This window comes from Sorex fumeus, unplaced genomic scaffold (assembly GCF_029834395.1).
Source record: "Sorex fumeus unplaced genomic scaffold, SorFum_2.1 ptg000013l, whole genome shotgun sequence".
Classification (NCBI taxonomy): Eukaryota; Metazoa; Chordata; class Mammalia; order Eulipotyphla; family Soricidae; genus Sorex; species Sorex fumeus.
In genome coordinates, this window is record NW_026606070.1 from 19,772,804 (window position 1) to 19,791,147 (window position 18,344).

The following is an 18,344-nucleotide window of genomic DNA, read 5'->3' on the forward strand; positions in this document are numbered from 1 at the left end:
GAAATGATCACAAATGACTGTTTCTCAGCAACAAAGATGAGAGCCTCCTGCTGCAGAGTGATTTCCTAAGTTTTCCTAATCAAAATATAAAAACCAAAACAATCAATGGAGCTTAAGATAATTGTTAAACTTTTTATTTTAACTCCTTGATCTATCATTTGCTGGATCATCAATTCAGAATCTATGGAAAAAATCTATTTTAATTAGAAAATGTCCACAAAACCATACACATATGTATGAATATGTAGCATAATATTTTTGAATAGTTTCAGAATTGCATTTAAAAGGGAAAGTAAAAGACTGATGCAATAGATTCAAGTACTCTGCTGTATATTTTGTGATGTATACATTGCTATCTATTACAGGATTTTTATGCCTCTTACTGATGAAAACATAACTTTATTTCTTGGAAAAAGTGGTATCATATTTCAGTTCATAAAAATTTAGTCTATATATAGGCATACACATTTAAAGATATGATTTATACCTACTCTGAAGATTCTTTGTTCTGTCTAGCCACAACACCAAATTCAGTTGTTGTCATCGAAATCAACTGCTCTATGATATTTCATTTGAAAAAATTACTTAGCGCATTAGAAATCATTTACCCAATTGTAGTCAAATGGTAGCATGTTAGGTATTGAGATCACACAGCTGAATGCAGTGGTTGAGACCACAGAGGCAGGGTCTGAAGAGATATTTCAGTGGGTCTGGAGAAACACTCCAGCGGGTAAGGCACTTGCCTTGCATGTGGTTGACCTTGAGTTGATCCCTGACATCCCATATGGTCCCTCTAGCACCACCAGGAGTAATTCCTGGGTGCAGAGCTAGGAATGTTCCCTGAACAGTTCCAGATGTGACACAAAACCAAAAATAAGTACAATTGTTAACCATGCAAAATTTAAATTGTTTATTATTTGTACAAAAGGTTTCCATATTCAATTTTTCATCAGGAAAGGAAATGTCATCGGACCTACCATGTCATTAGAATGTTTGCTCTTTGTGCAATTTTCTCTTTTACCCTAACATTGTCTGATGAAGTATTTAAAATTTTTTCAGTAGATTTGTCACTGAAAACATTGCTTTTCAATAGGCCTGGTCTAACTATAGAGCTTTGTGATGTGAAGAATTAAAGGATAGCTTAGTATTTTTTTTATTTTACTACTCATTGCTATCTAGATAAAGCAAACAGATATATAAACTATAGAACAAACTTTTTAAAACTATATAAAACAAAAGTGCCAACAGTTTTGTTTAGTTTTTTTCTTTTTGGGTAACACCCAGAGATGCTCAGGGATTACTCCTGCCTCTGCACTCAGGAATTACTCCTGGCGATGCTTGGGAGACCATATGGGATGCTGGGAATTGAACCCAGGTTGGCCGTGTGCAAGGCAAATGCCTTAGCCGCTGTACTATCTCTCTGACCCCCAACAGCTTCTAAGGGGCTCTTCCTACCTCTGTGTTCTGGAGGTATTCAGGGAACATTATGTGATGCCAGGATTTGAACCAGTGTCTTGACTGATGAAACCACATAAAAATAAGAGCTTTCCATCCTATACTATATTTCTAGCCCCAGATTCATTTCTAAAATGTAACAAATATTTAAAGTAGAAAATCATCTTTGAGGACTTCCGCTACTTTAGTAATACATTTATCTACATCTACCAACTCTGCCAAGTCCTAAAGTGACTTCTGAATAATAAAATAAATACTAAATTATTCACTATATTTTACTGATTTTTTATGTAAGAAAACTATATTTTACAGAAATATTACTATTAGACAAGAAAATAAATGAAAATAAATCCAAAATGGAAAAGAAATTAAACTATCACTATTTGAAGGTAATTGGATAATATACATAGAAAACCATAAAGATTCCACTAAATAATTCTTAGAAACAATATAGAACAGGTAACAGGCTACAAATAAGCATACACAAATCTGTTTTGTTCCTATATAGAGATAATAAGCTAGAACATAAAGAAATTAAAATGTCAACACCATTGAAAATAGTGTTCCATTAAAATGAAATATCCAAAAATCAACAAAGGATATGAAATAATTATATTATGGAAATAAGTAACTATTAAAAAATGTATGAGATACCAGGAAATAAAAAAATAATACAGGTTCCTATAGTTTAAGAATCAAATAGCCAAAATTGCAATTCTATCAAATATAAAAGAATCTAGAACAAACTTTACTATGAAAATTATAAAACTTACACTAAATAGCAGACACAAATAACAAAAACAATTCTAAAAAAAAGGAAATAGGAGTTATTCCATTTCCTGACTGTAAATTATATGAAACTATAGTGATAAAAAAAACATGACATTATAGTAAAGGTAGAATACATTCAGCAGTATGTCAGATAATCAAGAGGAAATAATTATGGTTAGCAATACATAAAAAAAGCAAAGAAGTAACACTTCAAATAGTAAAATTGCTATTAACATATTTCTATTCACACCATTGGTTTCACAGAAACACTTTTTAATGAACCTTTTTTGGCATTTTCCCCATTCCTCACAACTCAACAGTGGGATACAGTGTATCCAAGAATATTATTATCTTCTGATTTAGAAAATAAGCTAGCATTTGTTATATTTATCATTTGTGTTTTAGTGGAACAAGTTTCATGTGTGATATGTTAATTAATCTTTTGATGGGAGAAGTATTATGACTTTAATATTGCCCTCCCAGAAAGGATATGTTGAATTAATCATCTCAGTACTTCAGAATATGACTTTATTTGGAAATGAGGTCTTGACAGAGATAATCAAATTAATATGCGGTCATTAAATTTGCTGCTATGTCAATATGACATGTCTTTATGGAAAGGAAAATTTGGGTATAGAGGTAATCACGCAGAGAGAAGATTGATGTGAATTCTCTCCAGGAGAATACTGAATTAGGAGAATTAGGGATATTCAATTATAAAGCTAAATAATGTCTGGGTTTACCAACACCAGAAGAGAGTTTTGGAAAAATTATTTTCTAGAGCTATCCAAGGGATTGAGTCTCGGAACTGCAGACACATTGACATTAATTTTCTGGCCTCCAGGCCATGAAGCTATGCACTTGGGTTTGTGTTGCCATAGGAAACTAGTACACAGGGTCATGTTCAGTCATGAACTCCAGCTACAAAAAATACACTTCCAAATAAAAGGCAAACTAATATTCTATAAGAAAAAGTGAAGCAATACAGAGGATATATGATGATCTTTATTCAGATGGGAAAACATCAATCAACTGTAGTATGGTACTTCACATATAGTCAGTGTATATTGAAGGGAATTTAGTGGGATGTAATAACTACAGAATAGCTTTAAAGTCAGCATGTTTATTTTACAGACTAGACCCATTTCAGAGTCACCAAGAGAATTCCTACTACTAAGACTGAACAAAGAGAAAATTATGTGAGAGGATAAATTCCAAGCTCTATTTCTTTTTTTTAATGTTACTAGGAAAGATTGAAACATTGTTGGGTTTTAGTTTTTTGAACTTTGATTTTTTTCTAAAATGTTAATAATAGAAGAAATTTTTAAGTAAAATTTGCACATGTTGCACTGTGCATATTACTTTCATTATTATCTTTTTGATTTTATTTAAAATAGCAGAACCTCCCATATAATTAAAATTAGAACATTTAATTATAAATTAAATATGGAGTTACAATTAATCATTTATATATCATTATAATTAATTTAATCATAATCATAATTAACTTATTGAAGAACGTTTTTTAGCCAAAAGATTATTTAAAATCATTAGATTATTTTAAATCATTTGTAATGATTCTACATTCTCAATATTTGGAACATGATGTAATAGAGAAGGCCTTCTATGATTAACCATTTTACAAAATATAAAAGATGATAAGAAAATTTAAAATAAAAATAAAGGTCTAGAGATATAGGACAGCCTATTATGCAACTGACTCAGGTTTGGTAGCTGGCATTGCATGCAGTTCCTGATAAATGCCAGGCGTGATCTCAGAGCACAGAATCAGGAGCAACCCTTAGCACCCTGGATTGCTGCCCCAAGACATATATGCATATATAAGTAAATATTATCTTGAGAAGCAAGATCTTCCATACTAGACACCTGATATGTCACTACAGAGGATTCCACATCTTAAATTTACTGTAGGTATTAAGCTCAGTGTATTAAGGTACATGTTTTTGAGATCATCTTCCTCCTCATACATTCAGTTTCAATGAGAAAAGTTTACATGGAATTGTAAAACATAAAGCAAGAAAAACTCATTAAAACAAACACTGTAGCACTGTAGCATTGTCCTCCCATTGTTCATCAATTTGCTCCAGGGGGCTCCAGTAGCTCTCCATTGTGAGACTTGTTACTTTTTTTGGCATATTGAATAGGCCACAGGGAGCTTTCCAGGCTCTGCCTGTGTGGGTGGGATACTCTAGGTAGCTTGCTGGGCTCTTCAAGAGGGAAGAAGTAATAGAACCCCCAGTTTGCGGGTTTGTGTGTGTAAGACAAATGCCCTACACATTGTGTTATTGCTCCAGACCATCGAAACAAAAATTGCAGTACTCTTGTCCTCTTTCTCCTCTTGGAGGCGAAGTGGGTTATCTAGTTTATTTAGGTAGAGTTGGAATGTCCTTTGGTTCTCTCTTTTCATTTTGAGAACTGTTGTCTTCAAGAAGCACATTTGATATATTTCTATAAACTGAAAGTTGTACATGAACACAAAGATGGGCACAGAAACCGGGATTCGGTTCCCAGCATCTAATATGGTCCCCTGAGCACTGTCAGGCGCAATTCCTGAGTGCATGAGCCAGGAGTAACCCCTGTGCATTGCCAGGTGTGTCCCAAAAATTAAAAAAGAAAAAAGAAAGAAAAGAAAAGAAAAAAAAGTTGATTCTGTCTGTTAGAACTTGACGCATGCTATAAGGAAAATAGTAGAATGCCCCTGAGCAACCCCTGAGTGGCATTGGTGGTCCCTGGCAAGGGTTCAAGCAGTGCCTCACACTGAGACCTTAATACTGACCCAGCCTGTGGATGAGATGATGGGAGTGGTCCCTTAAATCCATCAGCAGTTACCTGGAAGGCTCAAAACAAACAAAAAAAAATGAAGAAACATTCTTTTAGAATGAGGAGTTCTAAGTAAAATTATATATATATATATATATATATATATATATATTTGGAGAGGAAGGAATTGGGGATACACACATCAGTTCTCAGGGGTTATTGGCAGGCAAAGCAAGCATTTTACTTTCTGTAATGTCTCTCTGATCCTTAAGTAGAAATATTTTTAAATAAATTGATTAAAGCAAGGTGCATGGAGAAGGATGTTTGAGCAAAATCTTGAAGGAAGCCAATTAATTATGCTGCTTTCTAGGGAACAAATCTTTTAGACAGAAAGAACAACCATGGTTTAGGTTAGAGGAAAAAGAGGAAACCAGGTGAATTTAAGAGATAATAGAAACTTCACTGTCACTGTCACTGTCCTCCCGTTGTTCATCGTTTGCTCAAGCGGGTCCAGTAACGTTTCCATTGTGAGACTTGTTACTGTGTTTGGCATATTGAATACAGCACAGGTACCTTGCCAGGCTTTGCCATGCAGGCAAGATACTCTCGGTAGCTTGCTGGGCTCTCTGAGAGGAGCAGAGGAATCGAACTTGGCTCAGGCGGGCTGGTTGCATGTAAGGCAAACAGCCTACCTCTTTGCTATTGCTCCAGCCCAATAGAAACTTGGCATGTGGTATTTGTAGTATTAAGTGAATGAGTGGAGAGCAAATGGTATAGGGCAGAGGTGGAAGGAAAATTGATTCTGTACATTTCTAAATATCATGGTCTCCGAGCCTCGCAAGATGTTTCAAGTGCCTGCAGCACACGCTATGCTTGCTGGAGGGCCAGGTTTGATCCTTGACCCCAACAGTCCCCCTGAAGTGCTGGATAGGCCCTAAGCACTGAGCCAACGAGTAGTGCCCTAGTGTCCCTTGATAGGACTCCCACATTTTTTAAAGTAAAACAAGAGATTAGTTTTTCTCTGATTAAGACAGATACTTTGGTAACTCTGTATGACGGGGTGAGATATTTGACTAAAAATCTAAAAATCTATAGCAGACAGCATTCATGTTTACCACAGTGATGACAACCGATATCTCTAACATATTTCAAAATATATATAAATAAGTTTATTTCGCTTAACCCATTTTTTGTCATAAGAGGTACACTGATTATTTTTATTTTAATATATTTTCAATCACATGATACATGCCATTATAAGAATATTTTATAGGAAGATAGTTGCCCGAGTATTAAAAGATATATATTAAAACAGGAAAGACTTTAATATCCTCAACTTTTTATTTTCCTTCAACAGTAAACTTAAAATATTTTACCAAGAGCTGTTGTAAAATGATAGTCTTCATTGATCTGATTTAATATTATAAATCTCAAATTTAATGACAAACCTTATGAGATCTAAGCTAAGAATACAAGACTATCAAGTGCTATGGAGTCCTATAATGATGAATAATACTGTAATATCTACTAGATCAAAATATCCAATGGAAAGTAAATTATTTTGGTAATATGACTCATCCTCCATCCACTATTGATTCCTCTTCCTCAATAAGATACCTTTAGAGGAAAGACAATAAAAATCAGATAAGAAAGATACTGGAAGAGGCTAAACAAAATTTTGTGATGTGTGTATGACAATAAAATGATACAATGTTACAGAGAACTTAGTGATTCTTAACTCTGAAATTAACAATAATGTTCACATCTAATAAAAATATTTCATATTTTTCCACTAGCACAGGTTGTTTTTCTCCTGTAAAATGAAGAAAAACATTGGTAAAGGATTATTATATAAAAGTGGTTATTTGTGTATATATATATACATATAACATATAAATCAATAAACATAAAGTCTTGTTTTAAACCCTTTCATTATGTTGTTAAAGTTTATATTCTGATAGAAATATCCTGCTATAATATTACATGAAAGCTCAGTGATTTTGATAACTGATTGTTGCAATTTATAATATTTCCTGAGTTTTATTTCTCTTTGGTACAAGCTATTCATTTCATACCTCATTAGCATCTTAGCCTAAAATGTAGAAAGGGAACTAGAAAACTATGTAACAGATGAATTCTAAAGCTTTATTTTGAATGAAAAAACTCCTTGCTAACTTAAAATCTGTTTTCATATTCTGAGTGCTTGAATTGTATATGCAGCCAAATTTTCTATCCTATTTTCATGATAATCATAGAAAAATATTTTGGGAGTTAAACTTCATATTCCAGCGTTTGAGTGTCTAGCAATCACATAAAGACATACAGATACAGAATACTTACACCAAGCAATGAACATTAGTTTCCCTTTAATGTGTTAGCTTGTGATTTACCATGTTTTACTCATAAATACAAAAAAAGTAATGGTATTCTTGAAATTAAAACAAAATTTTAATTTGTATATATGGCAAAGGTTTATGTTTATATCAATTATGCAATTTGGGTTTTTCAAGTTCAGTATTCATCCATCTTTCATATAGGCAACAATCTGTACTTTATAATATTTCTCTTGCTTACAAAAATAAATATTGAAATTTTATGCTTCTTATATATAAATGCAATCTATGGTTTCTTAGAGCTTTTAAATTATAATTTTAGGATTATCAAATTTATTTTATTTATTTTAATTTTATTTCTATTCCTGGGGACAATGAAGCATCTTGTGTTGTTATTAATACATAATTTTCAGTTACCAATAGAGTATCACCTTCACTTGTATCACTTGCTATCCCATTGCTCAAGCAGGCGCCAGTAACTTCTCTTTCATTCCTGTCGTGTGCTAGTGTAGCCCAATGTTGTCTGCTCACTCCAGGAACACAAATAGACATATATTTGGACATACTAAGAAGTTCTGATTATGCATTGAGAATGATGCCTCAGATTATTTCCAACCGCAATTTACATTACTCCTGTTTTATTTTTCGAGATCCTATAATTATAGATAAAATTTCAAATTCGATTTTCCATTGTGATATCTATTATTATGATGATAGCATTTCTAAAAGTTGAAATGCTTTTTACTTACCCTGGCTCTACTCTCAGAAATTACTTCTGGTGATGCGTGAGGAACTACATAGAATGCCAGGGATCGAACCTGGGTTGTCTGAGTGCAACACAAGCACTCTAACCACTGCACTATCACTCCAGTACTTATATGACTTTTAATAGTTTTATTTTTAAACTGAAGCACACGTGGAAAAAAATATCAAAGGTATTAGGAACACTTGGAAATTTTTAATTAATTTTGAATTATGGACTTTTATTAGAATCAAGTCTTTGTTTTCTTTTACAAGTTGAGTATTATTTGCTTTTGTAGTTTTAGAGCATCTCCAAGAAAGGAAGAATTATCTTAAACGTTTCATTCTAAGCGCCTTTCCAAGTGAACATTGTGATTACAACATGATTGTAATCAATGAAATGTAAGTTACTTATTGTTTCAAGAGGAAGATATTAATCTTCCTAAATCAAGACAATAACTATTTTATAAGAATCTCTTACACCCAGCTGAACCTAATGTAAATAATTTGGGGGTATTTAAAATTGTAGATTCAAATATGCTTGCAATATTACATTGTTTTTTATGTTTAATAACTTTCAACTACACAATAAAATAATCTTTTCTATATTTATAGAATGTTTTTATAAAACTGCCAACTAGTACAAAGGTAGCTTGGGAAAAAAGCATGTGGCCCTAATGTAATTGTATCACTTATGCTATTAAAGTAACATTGATATGTATATCTATATCATCTGTTTGGGTATACTTTGGAGGATATTGAATGAATATGAATATTGAGTGAATATGAATATGAATGTTGAATGAATGTGAATATGAATGTTGAGTGAATATGAAACTTTTCATAAACTTTTTATAAACATAATTATGGTTGTGAAGTTGGGGATTATTATAATAGGTATGGAGGATTGAGAAGAGAGAATTAAGGAGAAAATAGAGACTATGTTTGGTAGGACCTGGATATGTCAACCAGATGATATATCCAATAGACGAGATATGAAAATATAAAAGAAAAAATTAGGGATTGTGGAAATCATAACCAGCAACCTTCTAACTATGATCTAATGAAAAGTAGAAAAATTGATGATGGCAAGTACAAACAGTTAGTAGAGAAAACTATGGTCCAGGGGCAGTGGAGGAAATCGGGGCTTTGGAGGAAGAAGCAAAAGTTGAGCTTTTTCCTATTTGGCATGAACCTAACTGTGTAAATAACAGAGGAAGAGAGCCCAGAGGTAACAGAATAGCCTCGATGTATTAAAATAACACTGTTAAGAAATGTCTGATCTCAGTTATCCATAAATTAGCAGTGATACTGCAGAAGAAACAGAGCAGATGCAGAAAGCCATTATTCAAATATATTGGATTACCTAATTACCTTACCATGGAGGAAGGATTATTCAAAAACAAATATTTGAGGTAATTTCTTAGCTTTTTAATTATTTTCTTTCCTGTGGCCATAGTAAAAGTATAGAAGCATTTCTTTTTTGATAATGTTAATTTGTAACTTTCAGGTGACATGTGAAAACCTTATTGTAAAGAAATATTCTTATATATATTTTTAATTTTGTGTCACACTTGGTGTTGCTCAGGGCGTACTCCTAGTTCTGCACTCAGGGATCACTTCTGGCATGCTTGGGGGACTATTGTGAGATGCTGGGGATCAAATCTGGGAGACCATGTGCATGGCAAGAGCTCTACCCACTACACTAGCTTTCCAGTCCAATGAAAAAATATTTTTAAAGTCTTTTACTCAATGATTTTTAAAAGTTACTAGCCAATACCATGCTATAGTACAATGTAAAAGATTGTCTTTAAAAAATTTAAGTGTGTGTATGCACAGTTAAGATGGCATTGTATATTTATTATTTAATACAATAATTTAAATGAAAAAATGATAATTTTCAAAGATAAAATACTTTTATATCGGCTTTACTAGAATTAAAAACTGAACTATGCAATTCTACTAACTTATCAATCAAATTTTATTAATTTCCATTATCTTGCCATTAGGTTAAATTAATACAATTATATTTCATGTAAGCTAGCATTTTCCAGAACAAAGATAATGTGAAAGATCATTCCTTGTTCTGTTACTAATGTCTCTAACTTCAAATAGACAATCTTTTTAGTATTGGTAATTTTCCTTGTGGAAACATCAGTTAACTGTCTGATAAATCTACTTATAATTGGTGAGACATTTTAAATCTCAAACTTCCCAATGAGTTTGAAATATGCCATTAATCATTATCAGCGAACAGATGTATTAAAATTTATTACTCTTCTATAGCTCTTCTGTCAATTTGGGCATAATCCAGGGCGGGTCTTTTCACATAAAATGAAATAGAAGAGACATTCATTTAGACTTATTTCAACTTGGCCTTTCCCACTGTAGTGACTTGAATATGTCTTCAATAAATTGTAATCACAAATTTATGACCACTGAATCTCTCCATTTTGTCCAGAACTAAAACCAGATAGTCAGGCCAGTTCATTACAAATGTTCTTAATGTTTGATTTATAAATATCATTAAATATAAAATATTAATAATATTATGTATAAATATTTATAACATATAAATACAACAACATAAATATCAATATATACACATAAAGAATCATATCAATATATAAATAGATAAAGAAATGTTTGAGAAACACACAGAAAACAGTAAGAAGGAATGAGTATCAAGTATATTTGATGGGATTATTCATACATATTCTTTTAAGAATTTCTTCTATAGCATCACTATGAATATAAATGGATGGATTTAGGAAATGTGACTAAAAGATAAACTAAATAAAATACTTCATTTAAAAGAGACATATATTTCATCTCAATAGTTGCATTTTTATCCTTCTTTGCAGTTTTATTTTATATAATTTATAGTATTTACTTTCTACTATGTCAAATTCAGCTGTTATTCTCAATTTCTCTAAAAAAATATTGTTTTATTTAAGGCACAAGGAATCATGTGTTTTTTTCATTTTGAATGTTTTCCTCTACATGTGGCTAAAGCTTTCCTTATAACTTTTTGCAAACATTTTTCATATGCAATACTTGAGAGCTATAGATTTGCATCAATAAAATTTTTTTCTGAAATGTGATAGGTTGCAATTTTGCTTACTACCTCGAAGTGGGGAATTTACATGCACTTCTACATGCCTTTTAAAAAATGTTGGAGCAGAGACTACAACAGATAAAGTTCTTGCCTTGCAAAAAAAGTTAACTGACCTAGTTTCGATCCTTGGCACTGCTTCTTGTCCTTTGAGAATGATCTCTGAATACAGAACCACTGGTAAGCCCCCAGCATAGCTGAATGTGGTTCAAAACCAAATAGTTAAAAGTCTCTTTTCTTAAAAATAATTTTAAAATATAATAAGATAACGACTAAAACATAGTCCCTAATTTTTCTCAGTCAATATTTAGAAGTTCTACTGTAGCATAGGTTCCACAAGGCACCTGCAGTCCTGTATTGGAGTCCCCCATTGACCTGCTTGAAGCTGGCATAAACCTGGCACTTGGCAATTACAGTTGTACACTCCTTAGTACCAATGACCCCCTTAATTATAGCAAATAAGTATAATGCACACCTGTGATTTTGAACATTTGGTTGTAGCTCATGCCTGCTCAAATTAGATGCAACAGACCTTGCCAAAGTCTCAGGATGTCTCACATGATGCTATCCAGATCTGTTTCACTTTGGCACTAAAGTTGCTATCAATCAATATTCTGGATATTAACTATTTTTTCTCTTCAGGTAAGGAGATAGTCTCAACAGTCAAACAAAGGGCTCCTGGGCCTTTCATTATGTTCAGCCTCCAGTTTCCCATCCCCCTGTTAGGTTCGAACACTTTAAACATGAGGATTTAGGGTAGATAAAGCAATAGCATTGGTTAAGGCTGTGATTATGCTCTTTTCCTTCTTTCCAGAAACTTGTCTGCAAGATTATCTGTATTAAATTCCTGTACATCCATGTAAACCTGCAAATCTCTACTTTCTCTAGCAGGATTTTTCAAAATGCTGTTTATATCTTAGGACCTGCATTTGATTTTCCACATATTTCCTAAAAACCTGTTATTTCCTAAAAACCAAAAGCAATAACCATCACCTTCAAATCCATGTTTGCTTGGTGTGCATCTGTGGGCAACTGCTATGGCAAACAGACGATGTGTGGGATTAAGGGGGAGAAAAAAACATAGTAAAGCTACAACAAATGATCAAAGTCATCAAACTGAAAATTTTGTCTATATAACTGAACTTAATTGTGGGGAGAGGGGTCCTTGGAATGGTGGTGGAGGGAAACAGGCTCTCTGGTGGCATCAGAAAGATATAAGCATAAAAGTATAATCAACAGTATTGTAAACCCTGGTACCTCACGATTATAAACACGTTTTTCAAAAGGAAACATAATCAATAGAAGCATTTGGAAGTACTGCTTATGTCAACATCCCTGTAGAGTAGGCCAGATCTGATCCATGAGAAATATAGACTAGGGAGACAAGAGGAGGAGTCTCACATAAAGGAAGGTGTCTATTACAAAGGATCTGAAAATTAGAGAAAGAGTCAAAGGAAAAGAGGTTAAGAAGCAATTTCTGTGCCCAAGAGAGATGGCACAGAGATTAAGGGATTTCCTTGTGCACAACTAATCTGCTTCAAATCCTGGCAGTAGAGATGATCCCTAAACACTGCTTGGTCCAAAAATTAAACCTGATCTCCCAATCCTTGAATCCCCAAAAGAAGTGACTTCCATGCCCTGGAGATCAGAAGTGGGGCTGCGATTGAAGATACAGTGAGTAGAGTTCAGATTTAGTGAGGGATTGACTTCTGTCGTGTGTAGGGACACTAAGCAAGGTCACAGCAACTATTCCTTCTAGTGGATGTACTTCAGGCTTCATCTTCCCCAGAGATGAGTGGATGTGGTGGTTATAGAGAGCTGAGGGAAGGTAGACCTTCTATGACCCAAAACATCTCAAAGCTTATTTCAACATCTGCCTTCCCTAGTCATCCAAACTCTAATTCTCACCTTGTGTCATATTTCTTAAAAAGTTCTCCACTTGGGAAACACCGCAGAGATGCCTCCAGACCTCGCACCAGGCTGTCTCACTCAGGGCAACCCGGAGGGGGTGGGTGAACTACCCTCCCCACCCCAACAGAACCTCATAGCCAAAAACTCAATAGCTGCCATATTCACAGCCTTTGGTCTCACCCATGAAGTGAATCTGATGTATAGTCGTATTCTAAATTTTAGAATTCCTGGCGTGCATACAAGGTTCAACCTTTAATAAACATGCTAGTAATCTCTTATACAAGGGTTTAATGGCTCCAGGATGAAATACAACAATCTTCATGCACTTTCCTCTAAGGAAACATTATTGGACCATTTTTAGCATATTATTCATAACAAGCAATACAAAATTATTTTGGTTCTGCCTTGGGGGAGGCACAATTTGGGATTTGGGGTGGAAACATTTGAAATATGGTGGTGGGAAGGTGCAATGGTGGTGAGCTTGGTGTTTGAATATTAAATGCAATGAATTATTGTAAACAACATTATAAAAATAAATTTAAATTTAAAAAACTTGTCCACTTTCTGACCAACAGTTCTATAACAGAATAACTTCAGGTGCTAGAGAAGCAAACACCTATCTCTGCTGTTTCCTCTTCTGATTAAAGTCTGATGAAAAGATTACTGCACTGTTCTCTTCCGGGAGCTGGTTTTTATAGTCTCTGAGTCTTGGCCGCTGATGGGATTACACGGCGCCAGGGGGCCAGTTGGTGGGTGTGACCCCTGCCTACTGGAATTTGGAGGATCTGGGTGGAGGATGCTCGGCCCTGATCCAAGTAGGCTTGGAGGTCTCGGCCCCGGAACCCACGTGACTTTGTCCCTCTGCCAGTACCTTCATGTGTGCGGAGAGTGGTCTCAGCATGGTGGTGGCTGGTCCTGGAGGTCTTCGGCTGCCGGAGCCCTGGTCGGGGTGGGGAGGAAAGCTCAACCAGCTCCCCTCCAAGGGGCCCTGGCAAGGACAGCCAGGCATGGGGGCAGGAGACTGCACTGTTCTCATTTTGTTTTTGGCTATGAGGTTCTGTTGGGGTGGGGAGGGTAGTTCACCCACCCCCTCTGGGTTGCCCTGAGTAAGACAGCCTGGTGCGAGGTCTGGAGGCACAGTGCAGTCTCCTGCCCCCATGCCTGGCTGTCCTCGCCGGGGCCCCTTGGGGGGGAGTGGGTTGAGCTTTCCTCTGCGCCCCGACCAGGGCTCCAGCAGCCAAAGACCTCCAGGACCAGCCACCACCATGCTGCGACCACTCTCCGCACACATGAAGGTACTGGCAGAGGGACAAAGCCACGCGGGTTCCAGGGCCGAGATCTCCAAGCCTACTCGGATCGGGGCTGAGCATCCTCCACCCAGATCCTCCAAATTCCAGTAGGCAGGGGTCACACCCACCAACTGGCCCTCTGGCGCCATGTAATCCCATCAGTGGCCAAGACTCAGAGACTATAAAAACCAGCTCCTGGAACCGGACAGCGCATTCGCGGCTGCGCGACATTATGACTTCTTATTATCTCATTCCTACTTTGGACAAACTGGTAGGCTACCGAATGTAGCCTTCCCACACGGCAGAGTCTGGCAAACTCCCCGTGGCATACCCAATATGCCAAATACCAGTAACAATGATGGGTCTCATTCTCTTAAAGAGCCTTGAATATAATCTCAGGGCTAGGATGAAGGAGACGTTACTGGGGCCTGCTCGAGGCAATTGATGAATAATAGGATGATTTGTGATTGTGATCGACGAAAAGATTACGGACTACAAGGGTAGCTCAAGAGACTGAGTGCATGCTTTGTGTATGGAAAGCCAATACCCAGAGCCTATGATCCCCTTATTGTGACCAGGGCACCCCACTATTCAACAAAATCCAGAAACAATAATGGAGGAGAGAAAACTGTTTTGGGGGATGATGAATTAACACTTGAGATAACGAAGAAATGTTTAACCTAATGCGTGATAATCTGGAGCAGTTCAGGACAAAGATAGAATTGTGAAGCTTGGGAAGAAATGATGAATAATGATTATATAAGTTTTGTTGTTGTTTTATTTTGGGGTTACACCGAGAAGTACTAATGGCTTACTCCTGGCTCTACCCTCAGGGATCACTTATGGCATGCTTAGGGACCCCTATTGTATACCAGTTATTAAAATCAGGAAGGCAGCTGTAAGACAAGCACCCTATTGGCAGTACCACTGCCTGGGGTCCTGATTGTACAAGCTATGGGAAGGGGGAACATATTCTAATCAAAAAAGCCACTTATCAATTGCAACGTCTAAATTGTGTGACATTTGAGTCATGAGATGAGTTGTTCAAGAATGAAACTCTTCAATGTGAGCAGGGAGTGGGCTGAGGGCGTATTGGATTTGTGTAGTTCACAGAGAAGAGGTAGAGCAAAACGTCAAGAACCCTGCAGGGACTAGAGAGTTGGTTTGTGTGGTAGTGAATGTGACACCAAAAACGAAGGAAGAATAATGAAAATCCTGCTAGTTAATCTAGGAACTCTGAACTAGCAAGGAGACCCAGAGCTGTTATGCAAAGCATATGTGATGCTTCTGAGAGTTGGAAATTTGGCATGGCCATGAAGAGAGGGTGAGAACTACTTGAGAGGATTAATCAGAATTAAGTATCAAGACTTCACACTAGATGGCTTCGCAAATACTCTGTTTCCATAAGGAAGGGAATTATCATTCCAGCCAAGTCTATCGTTTTTAGTGTTACCGCCTTACATAAAATTCTCTTCTAGTTTTACCCAGTTCTATGAAAAGTAGAGATCCCAAGGTCCATCTTACATCTCTCCCCTCCTCTTCAATTGCCCAGCCTGACAGTTTGGCATAGGTTGGCACTGAATGGCAAAATCTCACACTGTCTGGCACAAATTGGCATTGACTGGCACTGGCTAGCACTGTCACAGTTTGGCAGAACCTGAAACTGACTGGCACCAGCTGTCATAGGTCGACACTAACTAGCACGTGCTGGCACTGGTTGACTAAGTCATTGCCAACTTATGCCAGGTGGTGCCAGGCAGCATGCTCCCTCCCTAACCCCAGCCTGGAGCTGCATTAAAATACATAACTATGCCACCATCTCCCTATCTCTTTGGTTTTTCAGGGAAACAAGCGCTGTGATCAGTTTCAAGAACCACATCTACTCAGATTGCACAATCATTCTGTGGGTGTGCAAGAAGCCATATCTCTGTGTCCAATACAAAGACAAATAAATCACTGCCTGCCACCCCCCACACACACCACCACCACCATGGCTATTAGCAGGTAAAATGATGTTTGTTTGAGGGAGAATTTGGTTGTTTGGTTTGGTTTTTAATTTTCAGTGTCTCACTGAGGTTTGAATAGACATTGGAGGCAGTGACTATTGTATGAGACAGAGCAGTTCCAAGTCCCTTCTCTGTAACACAACTTTAAGTCAGAAGGGAGCTTCTTCCCTCCTACAGCAAACTGGAGACCTATGAGCCTTGTCTCTCTCTCCATTGCAGTGTCCTGCAATCAGGGCTCTCTGAGCACTCAGGGACTGGAGGAGGATTCCTCCTACAGCAGTACACAAGCTTCCTGGGTAGATTTCAACTCCATGATCCCTTAGCCCTGCTGGGTGTGTGTTTAGCTGAGCTCTCCTTCTCTCTCTCTCTCTAATCCCTTTCTCTCTCTCTCTCTAATCCCTCACTAGCTGCTGGCTCCGAGACACTTTTCTCTTGCCTCATGCCTATGACATTCCTCCTGATGAGGACTTGGATCCCAACCTAACCCATGTCTGGTGAGAGAACTGATCCAAACTTTGCTCTTTTGCTAACATTAGACCCGTACCCACCAGCTTCATGGGGGTGCTAATAAGGGGCACGTTTTTCCTAGAACATTTTCCAAGGAAATTGTCCTTTGCTTCTTTAATAGTGATGATCACTCTGTTATGGGCTTTTATAAATGGCACTGATGAGGGCAGCTCACAATGCATGCTTCAATGTCCAAAGAAAGAGTTTCTTTGCTCATGGGCACAGTAAGAGGTCTAAGGCCCTTGGTAATCTATGGACAAGTCTGCAAGCCATGCTTTTTTTATTCAAGAGGGCTGAGGGCTTCTCTACTACTGGAGTCTATAGAAATAGAAATAGAAATACATCTATTTCATTTCACTGTCAAGATCTGATTTTGTGTGTTAATCAAGACTGATTTAAAGTCATCAGTCTCTTTAGTCACCTCCATTGCCTACATCTTCAGCCTCTTTGATTCTTTGAACTCTAAGTAATATTATTTCTTTCATCACATGGAAAGGAACCTTCCGTGCTATGGTCGTCAGATCCTTACCCTCCCATTATTAACTTATCCTCTAAAATGGGTACTGACTTCTTGTGGGATCTAAGATTTGAAATGTTTACTCCATTTCATAGGTTACCTTTTTCACCTACTTAATGTTTCCTTCGCCACATAGTTTTTAAGATTTACACATACTGAGGCTGGAGTAATAGTACAGTAGGTAAGGCTCTTGCTTTGCTTGCAGTCAACCCAGATTCAAAATCTTGCACCCCAGATGGCTCCTGACATCCGCTAGGTGTGATCACTGAGCACAGAGCCAGGAGTAGGCCCTAACACGTGTGGCGTAAACCAACATTTATCAAAAGGAATTCCAAAGTGTCTGATGATAAACTTGGGTTCAAAAGAAGACCTGAAAGATAGCATACAATGAAGTTTATTACTCATAGGTCCCATTGAAAGTACAGGTGATGACTCAAGAAGATCAAGGCAGGGTGCAGGCAGAGAAAATGGGCAGCAGAAGCAGGCATAAGGTTTTGCAGGTCCATGAGTCATGTATTTGGTCATTCCTGAATCCGAACTCTGTTGGTGAATTCAAACCAAAAATTGTAGCTTTCTATAAATCTCACCAGGGTCTTGCCTAAAGTGAGAACAGGTGGAAAGAATTTGGAGTTTAAATGATGCTTTATCATAAAGAGTGATGAGGAATTGTATCAGGAACTGACACTGATTTCTGAGTCTGTCAAGTATCCTCCAGGATAAACTTTTTAGGGAGTGACTAGTGTCAGTTCAAGGCCCCTAAATGCTGCTTAATTCCTCAAAATAGATGACAGCATTTCAATATTACACAATAGCTTATATACCCTATATGCCCCTGCGTTAAATGGATGCGTATTTATTTCATCCTTTTGGTGCTATTGTAAATGTGGTTATTGTAGCAATTATTTTTCAGACCACACT